This window comes from Pteropus alecto, unplaced genomic scaffold (assembly GCF_000325575.1).
Source record: "Pteropus alecto unplaced genomic scaffold, ASM32557v1 scaffold60, whole genome shotgun sequence".
Lineage (NCBI taxonomy): Eukaryota > Metazoa > Chordata > Mammalia > Chiroptera > Pteropodidae > Pteropus > Pteropus alecto.
In genome coordinates, this window is record NW_006430726.1 from 5,895,004 (window position 1) to 5,903,376 (window position 8,373).

General features: G+C 56.1%; 2 protein-coding genes across 5 annotated transcripts in view; one reads left to right on the plus strand and one right to left on the minus strand.

Moving 5' to 3' along the window:
- The window catches only part of CTXND1 (cortexin domain containing 1), a 28,013-nt gene that overhangs the window by 15,913 nt on the left and 3,727 nt on the right, over positions 1 to 8,373 (plus strand). The window lies entirely within an intron of this gene.
- Positions 1 to 8,373, minus strand: part of FAH (fumarylacetoacetate hydrolase) — a 45,698-nt gene that overhangs the window by 12,479 nt on the left and 24,846 nt on the right. For all 4 annotated transcript variants that reach the window (XR_003047710.1, XR_003047700.1, XR_003047699.1 and 1 more), the window contains 2 exons: positions 2,371 to 2,573; positions 2,176 to 2,287 (listed from right to left, as the gene is read on the minus strand). The gene's annotated coding sequence lies outside the window, so the exon portion shown is untranslated. The remainder of the gene's footprint in view (positions 1 to 2,175; positions 2,288 to 2,370; positions 2,574 to 8,373) is intronic.

The window sequence follows — 8,373 nt, forward strand, 5'->3', positions numbered from 1 at the left end:
CGGGCTGGGGCACAGCATCGTGGGCAGCGGGTCTCTGGCCGCAGGGACAGTGGTCTGCTCACCACAGTCTGGCCGAGCCCCGCCTCCACCGCCGCTGCGGGTGGACCTGCGTAGCCACCCAGATGGGAACCCTCCGGCGGCGCTGCGGGCGCGCCTGGGTCAGGGGAGGGCGGCCAGGTCGCCGCAAACTGACCTCCCGCGTCGCAGCGGCCCCGGCCGTCTGGGAGAGCGGAGCTGTGTTCACGCTCGTCAGGCTGCTGCGCCTGTCCATGTGGGGGTCCCGGCCCCCCTGCTACTGAGGGGTTGAGCGGTGTGAGTTGACACTGAGTCAAAGTTGGAAATTCCTGCCCCTCAAGTTCAGAGCCGGAAAGGCAGCCCCCTGCTGTGGCTGACAGTAACACAGAACGGATTTTTCTCTTGGTGTAGCCGATGAAGGTCACCACTGATGTAACTTCTGGGAAAACTTCTGTTGGTGGCAGCCCTTCTGCACCTCAGGCCTCAGCTGGCTTTTGTTCCGCTGTGGCAAAAAGCCCCACACAACCCTTCACCCCATATCAGAGGCGGCGCGGAGCACGGCCCTGGGCGCTGTTCTGGGCACTGGCTTACAGAGCTGCATTTCATACTCGTGTCTACTGCCCACTGGGAAAGTTACGAACGGGAGAGATGACCGGGAAAGAGCAAGCGGACGCTCCTTCTCCGCAGAGGCCCCGTGGGGTCACAGGAGGCTTTGGACCTTCCCTCTCCCTCGGCCGCCTCTCCACACGCACTGTGATCATCTGATCTGGGGTCTTTGCAAACCTGCCCAGTGGGTTTAGGATATAGTAACGCCAGACATCCAAGGCCTTAGATGTGATTTACCAGTTGGATTTGGATTAAGGCCACATTTTCATGGCTGGCTCAGCATGAGAGAGGCAGGCACCAGCTTTGAGGGCACATCCGAAGGAAAACCGTGCAAGCAAAAACCTACCTTTGGAAAACTGTTTTGAAACCAGTGACTTCACGTTTACCCGAAAGGGAAGCTGTGGGCAGACTGTTTTTTATCCTATATAATCTTTGCATTCATCTATTCGTGTTCCAAACGATTAATTTCCCAATCACTTTTTCCAGTTGTAGTGTTTATTTCTGAACGACATTCAAGTAATGAATGCATGAAATATAATGTGTCTCTGAACTCAAATGCGTCTGGAAAATGATAGCAAATTTCTAGCCGTTAGATATTTAAGATGTAAATTTAAAATAAACAAGGTTATAGGGGAATAAAGGGTTTTTTTAAAAAATAGTATGAAGCTTAATTAGCCTGAAAAAAAAAGTAATAGTTCGACCAGAAGCTCAACGACTGCTTATAAGTTGTGATTTAGAGAACCCTGTATCTTTCTTATTTACTTTCTCACTGAGCTAATGAAAGAGGCAGCCATTCTGAATATATCGCCTTGCTAGTTAATCTTCCCCCAACAGATATTTACATTGCCAGGGCACGCTATCACAGCAGACTCAAAATCTGTAGTCCTGAGGTGATCTGTGTGTAGCATTCAAATTCGACACTATTCCCATGATTTAGAAGGAAAATGAAATGCTATCAAGGAAAATGTCCTTAAATTATCCTGTCCGGCCACAAAGGAAAGAACAGCGTTGATAACATTGACCAGGTTCCAAGACTCTGAGGTCAGTGCTTCCAACACGCTCTGGACTGGAGGAGACCACGGCGCCCTGAACCTTGGCGTTAAAATCTGTGGAACTGGTCCACGGCAGTGAACTTCGGAAAGTTCACATTAACATTAAGAGGGCTGCCTTTCCAAATATCCGAATCGTTTTGGAAGAAAAGACTCCTACAGTGCATGGCAGCCCTCCACCAACCAGAGATCTGGCTGACGGGGACAGAGGCACTTCCTGACGACACAGGACCAGCCCTGTGAGAGTCGGTCATCTCATGTCCACAGGGGAGAAAGAATCCTGGTGCCTGCAGCAGGCAGCTCAGCATTCGGTGCTGGCTCTGCCGCTGGGCAGGGGACCCGAAGCCAGCTGCCCTTCAGTTCTCTCGTCTATAAAGCCCGGGAGAAGCAGTACCTAAGCCGCTTCCATTTGTTAGTCACTCTCTAGATGCTAAGCATTCCACACATGCTGTCGTTTCATTTCCAGAGTGACAGTTATTCCCATTTTCCTGGTGAGGAAACTTACGATCGGAAAAGCAACTTGGATCGCCCAGGGTTAGTTCGGGGCAGGACAGCTGGTGTGTTCCAGGCCGGGGTCATCGGATTCTGATCATTTGTGCTGCTCCTATCACATGAGGCTGCTCGAAGGAAAACATCCTAATTTAAAGTCAGTTCTCAAAAAAAAAAAAAAGAAAAGAAAAGAAATATAGCTGCACTTAACTGTGATTAATGACCAGTTCCGTTTCTGAGGATGAAGTGAGATTATTCACGTGTGGCGCTGGGGGGTGACGTCGTGGATCCGGTCTCTGCTGCAATCAATCACTGCATGGGAGCCCCTACCTCCTTCGGAGACCCGGGTTTCCCGTTTGCAAACGTCGGGAACTGTTTGTGGCCTTCTTTGTGGGGTTGTTGTGGAAATCGTAGCTGATGACGTAGACAAGACAGCCTAGCACTTAGTAGGTGGTTTACAAACGAACTCCTCATGCACCTCCCTTCCACGGTCTGCTCCTGTCCCCACCATGGACAGCGGCTTTCCTCCGCGTGTCCCTGTACACACGCCCCTGCGGCGGGACGTTCCAGAGAGGGGACTGCTCTGCCCCCAGGGACGTTGATGCTGCCTGCCCTCCAGGTGGGACGCTTGGGGAGCTTTCTTCCAGGGAACATAGAAGGACAATGTCCTAGATGGAAGGGAACCAGGTGCAGAGAGCTGTGGCCTCTTTCCTCGGGTCCTGCCCACCTGCCGTCTCCATGACAGTCTCAGTAAATGACTGGCCTCAAGTCACACATGCCATGTTCAGTATGTAGTTTATACTTTGTGCTTCTGGGAGTTTTAAAATTTTTTAAATTCTTTACGTTATTTTGAAATATTTTATGCCGCTCCATAATACGTCTTTGTTTGGACACAAAGCAAGGCAGCCCGCAGCCTCAGCCCCTGGGCCACACTCCTGCACCCTCAAGTTGCGTGAGGCCCAGGGAGTCAGGCCAGGCCCTGGGGGTTTGTGTCCTGCCTCTGAGACATCACTCCCAGTGCCTCAGCTCAGAGAACGGCGGGGTTTCCAGAACAGCGTGTCACCCCTGTGCTGGGGGTGGCGGGATGGACCTCGTGCTCCCCCTAGCGGTGACGGCAGGGTCAGAAGGACAGGGAACTGTGCCAGCACTCTGGCCATCCAGGCTTGAGTCAGACACGGGGGACTGAAATACGACCTTTCCATGGACATGAATTTTCATGCTCCGGGGGCCAAGACGAGTTGACCACAGGTGGCAGGCATGATGACATGTTTGTCACCCAGAGGTGGCACCGGTAGCTCACAAGTGGCCAGGAACCGTATGGCCTTTATTATCATACCCAGGTCCCTCTGGCTGCACGGACTCCTCAGCTCAGACGGAGGAGCCTGCGTTCTAGAAGCCTGAGCGCAGACGGCACTACACACTCTCAGCAAGCTGAGCTTTGAAGTCCAGCCTGTTCCCCCTCCCCCGACCCTGGCCACATCCCCAAGCAAAGTCGTCACTGTTCATCGACGTGTCCGCCCAGCGGGCGCCCAGAGCAACAGCCCCTTCCTGTTTCTGAGAACACGCCTGAGATAATGGGTGTCTATCTCTGTCAGTGTGGGAGACAGATCTGCAGTACTTCAAGGGTCAGACCACGCTTCAGAACTGATCCCCCTCTGACACTCGGCTCCCTACCGGCCCAGTGCCACCCCCCCCATTCACCCATTCAGAGGGCCCCCCACCTCTGAAGCGAGTCCAAGGAGGGGACCCTTTGCTGCACAGCAGACAAAAGCTATTCCTCAGCGGCATCTCAGATGCAGAGGTGGTGGGGGATGAGGGGCAATTTAAGAAATGGGCTTCCTGCATGGCACGTGCCAGTATGGTGCAGGGAGCCACTCAGGAATCAGCACCTCAGCAGCAGAAATGGAACCTCGTACCCGGGGAGCATGAGAGCCTCTGTTGTCACATGTCCCTGGCCTGGCTCAGGATGTCAGCCCCACCAGTGACAGCCATGTGACCGCCGACACCTCACCCCGCTACTCTAGTTTTCAAATGGGTCAGATGGACAGACGGACACTGACCGTGAAGCTTTAGCAGGAGCTTACGGAGCAGGATGTGTGACGTGAGCTAGCTCATCACACGGACGCCCGGGGAGAAGTGGGTGCGGTCTGCACGTGACTGTACAAACACAGAATGCAGCGGAGAAACCGTCAAAGACCCCCCAGGGAGGCTCACCCTACAAGGCAGGTTCACAGGCCCAGCCCCGCACCCCTGAAGCAGAACCTCCCGGCACAGACCCCGCAATGCACATGTCTCACCAGCTCCGAGAGGGGTTACGACGCACGCTAAGCTGGGGAGTCTGAAGCTGGAGAATCACCCAGCCTGCGTGGGAAGGTACCACAGTCTGCCACCTCGCCTGACCTCGCACACGGCTCTCAGTCCAGACGGATATATGGACGCCCCCGTCCTCCTTGAGACCCCAGACTACATCAGCTCCCATGGGGTCTTCGCACCGGGGCGTTCTGTAATCTGCTTTCTGGAAATGTCGCCACACAGTCGGCTGTTAGGAGCCACAGCTCAGCGGTCCGGGCTGACGCAGCCTCGGTTTTCGCTGTGCGGCCCCAGGAAATCGTGAAGAGCCAACGGTAGAGCCCGTGGGTGGCCGAAACCCGTGCCCCACGGCCTGATCCGGGCGCGTCCCCTACCCGCGGACGTCCAGAACTGCTCTGAGTTCGGTCTATATGTCAGGAAGGACTGTGTTCACGTTGCATCTGTCTTACGGTATGGTTTTCCCCACCTCTTTAGAGAGTGAGCTTTAGAGTAGCTTAATAGTCGAGTTATTAAGATTTGGGTTCAGAGCAAGAAACATTTACCACCCATTTTTAAATATACTTGTTCTGGAAAAGAAATGTTTTCTGATTATTCGAGTTATAGGTGTACTTTCCAGAAGTTCTGGGAGAAGTAATGAAGAATATAAAAGAACTAACAAGTCTCTATGAGGCCGGGCACGTAACTGTCATCTTGGTGGTCCGTCCAGGTTTCCCTTGGTGGCTCGTCCAGGTTGCTCACCTACACAGTTGGAACCTGTAGGAACGAAGCCCGACTAACCATGGTCGTGAACGCAGGAGGCTGTTGGGGTTCAGTGGCAGTGGGGACACAGGACAAGGAAAGACCTCGGAGAGTGAATTCGATGAGGGCTCTGAGCAATCTGAGCAGCAGAGGTAGGCAGGTGGCATCGCAGGGAGAAAGCCTGGTGGCAGAAAGGAACATGGGCAGAGGGACAGAGCCTCAAGGTGGCTTTAAACGTGCCCCGAATTCTCTGACCCTCGCCACTGAGGGGTAGCGTCCCCACCTCCCCTTGAACCCGTCAGGCCTCTGTAGCTGTGTCGGTGTATAAAACGAGGCGGAAGTGGCACTTTGTGACTTTCAGGGCTGGATGAGAAAAGGTCACAGCGCTACTGCAGCTGTCTCTTGGGACGCTGGCTCTGTGCCTCCGAGTCGCTGTGTCTGGGGGCGGTGGCCCTCAGGCCACCATGTGGAGAAACCGCTCGTGGAGAGCGAAGCCTGAGGAGCCTGGCTGTGTGACTCTCCCCAGCGTGGACACCAGAAGACCCCAGTCCCCATCCGATTGTCACTGCGGTCTGAGTGAGAACCCCAGCCAAGGCCAGTGACCCTCCAGATTTGTAGGCAAAACAAATAATTGGTATCCGTTTACAAACAAATAATCAGAATCGCCTCTTCAGTCTCGAGGTAAACACAAGACTGCCACGGGCAGCACAGCGCGCCTGGTGAGGCTGGGTGGGGTCAGAGCCTGCAGGGCCCTGACACCCGGAGCCTGAGCCCTCCAAACTCAGGGACACGTGAGCTCAGACGCGATTCCACAGAGGACAGGATAGCAGCACTGAGATTTCTACCGTCGTCTCTGCATGGCACGGTTCCCTGAGCTCTACATGACGTCGCTCCCCTCAGCCTCACCCCAACCCTATGAGCTTGGTGCCCTCGTCGTCAGCCCCGTTTTACCAGTGAGGAAACTGAGGCCCAGAGAGGTTAAACACTTGGCCCAAATTGCACTGCTAGTAAGTGGGATCTGGGCTGAGGCTGCAAACTCAAGGGCTGGCTCTGGTCCCCGCTCCCCATGGAGGCCGGTGGATGCTGATGACATCGCAGCCCTGAGGGGTAGGTGCCTAACCGTGTGAGGGCTGAGCCAGCGGCTCTGGCCTGCAGAAACGCAATTCCTAGTCCCTGGGTCACCTTTGCTCGAGTCACCCAGCCAGTGCCAGGTCTGACTCACCCTTTCTCACGGCCAGAACGGTGCCTGGCCCTCCCGGTCCTCGCTGCCTGGCCCCCTGCATCAGCTGTTGCACAGGCTCTCACGAGAGCATCTGCCCGACCTTCAGCCGGGCTGTTGCTTTACTCCTGAAACCAAGGCCTCTTTACATGCTGCACATCCTCCTGGGAGGATGGGGTCGGTTTTGCCTGTCCCAGGAGCATCCCAAACCCAGGCTCCACCCTGTGTTGGGCTGCCTCTCCCTGAGGGTTGGTTTATCAAAAATAACAAAAGTCTGATTGTGGCTTCTATTGATTTTTGACACATCCTCCCCCAGCATCCTCCCCGCCGTCCCGAGCATGGGCTTTGCACATAAATTCTCAGGCCTCATCTGCTCCCTGGAATCTGGCGTGCTGGGCACAGAGGACAGAGCGCGTTAGCAGAGTATGAACAGGATGGCTTCCTGTTCGGAGAAAACAAGCAGACGCTTCAAGGACTCTAGACGGAGGAGGGTCATTAGTAACGGCACGCTGAACCGATCTTCCCATGCCGGCCGCCGTGGTGCCCAGGACGGGAAGTTCGGCCAGGTGCTGACTGGCGGTGTCTGGAGGACGGCGGGGGTGGCCGAGCCTGGTGCATTGCGATGGATTCTAGCGGCACCCGACTGACTCCTCGCGTTCCAGATGGCCTGAGGCCTTGGACCCCTCCGGCACCCACCGCCCTCCCCAGGGGCCATGTTCACAGTCCCTTCCACCTGTACAGACGGCTCCATGTCCACTGCTGCATCTGGGCTGACAGCCCCAGGAGATGGGTGTCACTGCCCTGTGACCTTGCAGAGCCCACCCTCCGGGACCGCTGGACTAAGCCCCGTTTCAGATGGCCAAGCCCACACGCTCTACCTCATCTCACTGGCTGTCAGTGGGAGGCATTATTTACCCATGGAGCGGTGCGGGGGGGGGGGGTCAGATAAAGAGATGCTTTTGTACCCAGAATGTCGCAGGAAAGGCAGGAACATGAGGACAGTAAAGGGTCTGGATTCCCTTCAGGGGTCACTGCCCACCTCACCCCAGAGAAGGGCTCTGGCCTGTTGGCCAAGGCACTGCCCCGCTGCTGGGCACCACCTGTGAGACTCCATCACTGCGGGGTTCACCCACCCACCTCCCTCGCACTCACCCCCCGAGCGGCCACCCATGCCTCCCCTTCTGGGCCCCCTGGGCCTGGTCCAGAGAACAGGCCGAGGTGGCAGTGGGCGAACAGCGTTCCTTGGGTGGTAGAGCATCTCAGCGCCATCAGAGCAGCCACTGCCCACTGCGGCTCAGAGAAATGTAACTGCATTTACCACGCTGGGCCGGCTTACAACAGCCCCCTGGGAACCAGGCCACCTGGGGGGCTGTGGTGGCTGCCAGAGCCAGACCCGGTGGCGGTGCTGACCGACACTCGTTCTGGGTGGCGGGTCAAGGGACACGGGCAAGCGCACTTTGTACGGCATCCTCCCTGAGTGACGAGCTGCACTCCCTGAGCGCTGGCAGATGGACGTGGCAGTGCGTGTGCTCGCAGGCGAAACCTTACAAGCCCAAGGCTCCCGACCTCCCTGTGTGACAACGACTGCACGTTCTAACTCACAGCCTTCGCCATTCGGCTCTGCTACACCCCAACCCGCAAACCGCACGCTTTGACGAGTATGCCTAGCAGCCGTTCCTCACGGGGTCATTCACTTGCCAGATCAGTGTCCCTGATCCTCAAGCCAGTTCATCTCCAGCTGCCTCAAGCGTGTGGCTTGTGCAGTGTCGGTGCTGCAGGACGACGCAGTTATGTTGGGGACCTCGGGGCTGGCCAGCCCCTCAGCTCCCAGGGACTGGCAGCTGAGTGTAATGTACCACCCCCCAGGGGTTGTGTCCTCACTTTGAAACGGAGCTGGATGGGACTTGCGCCTGCCTGAAGTTAAGGCTGATGAGCACACTCCATCTG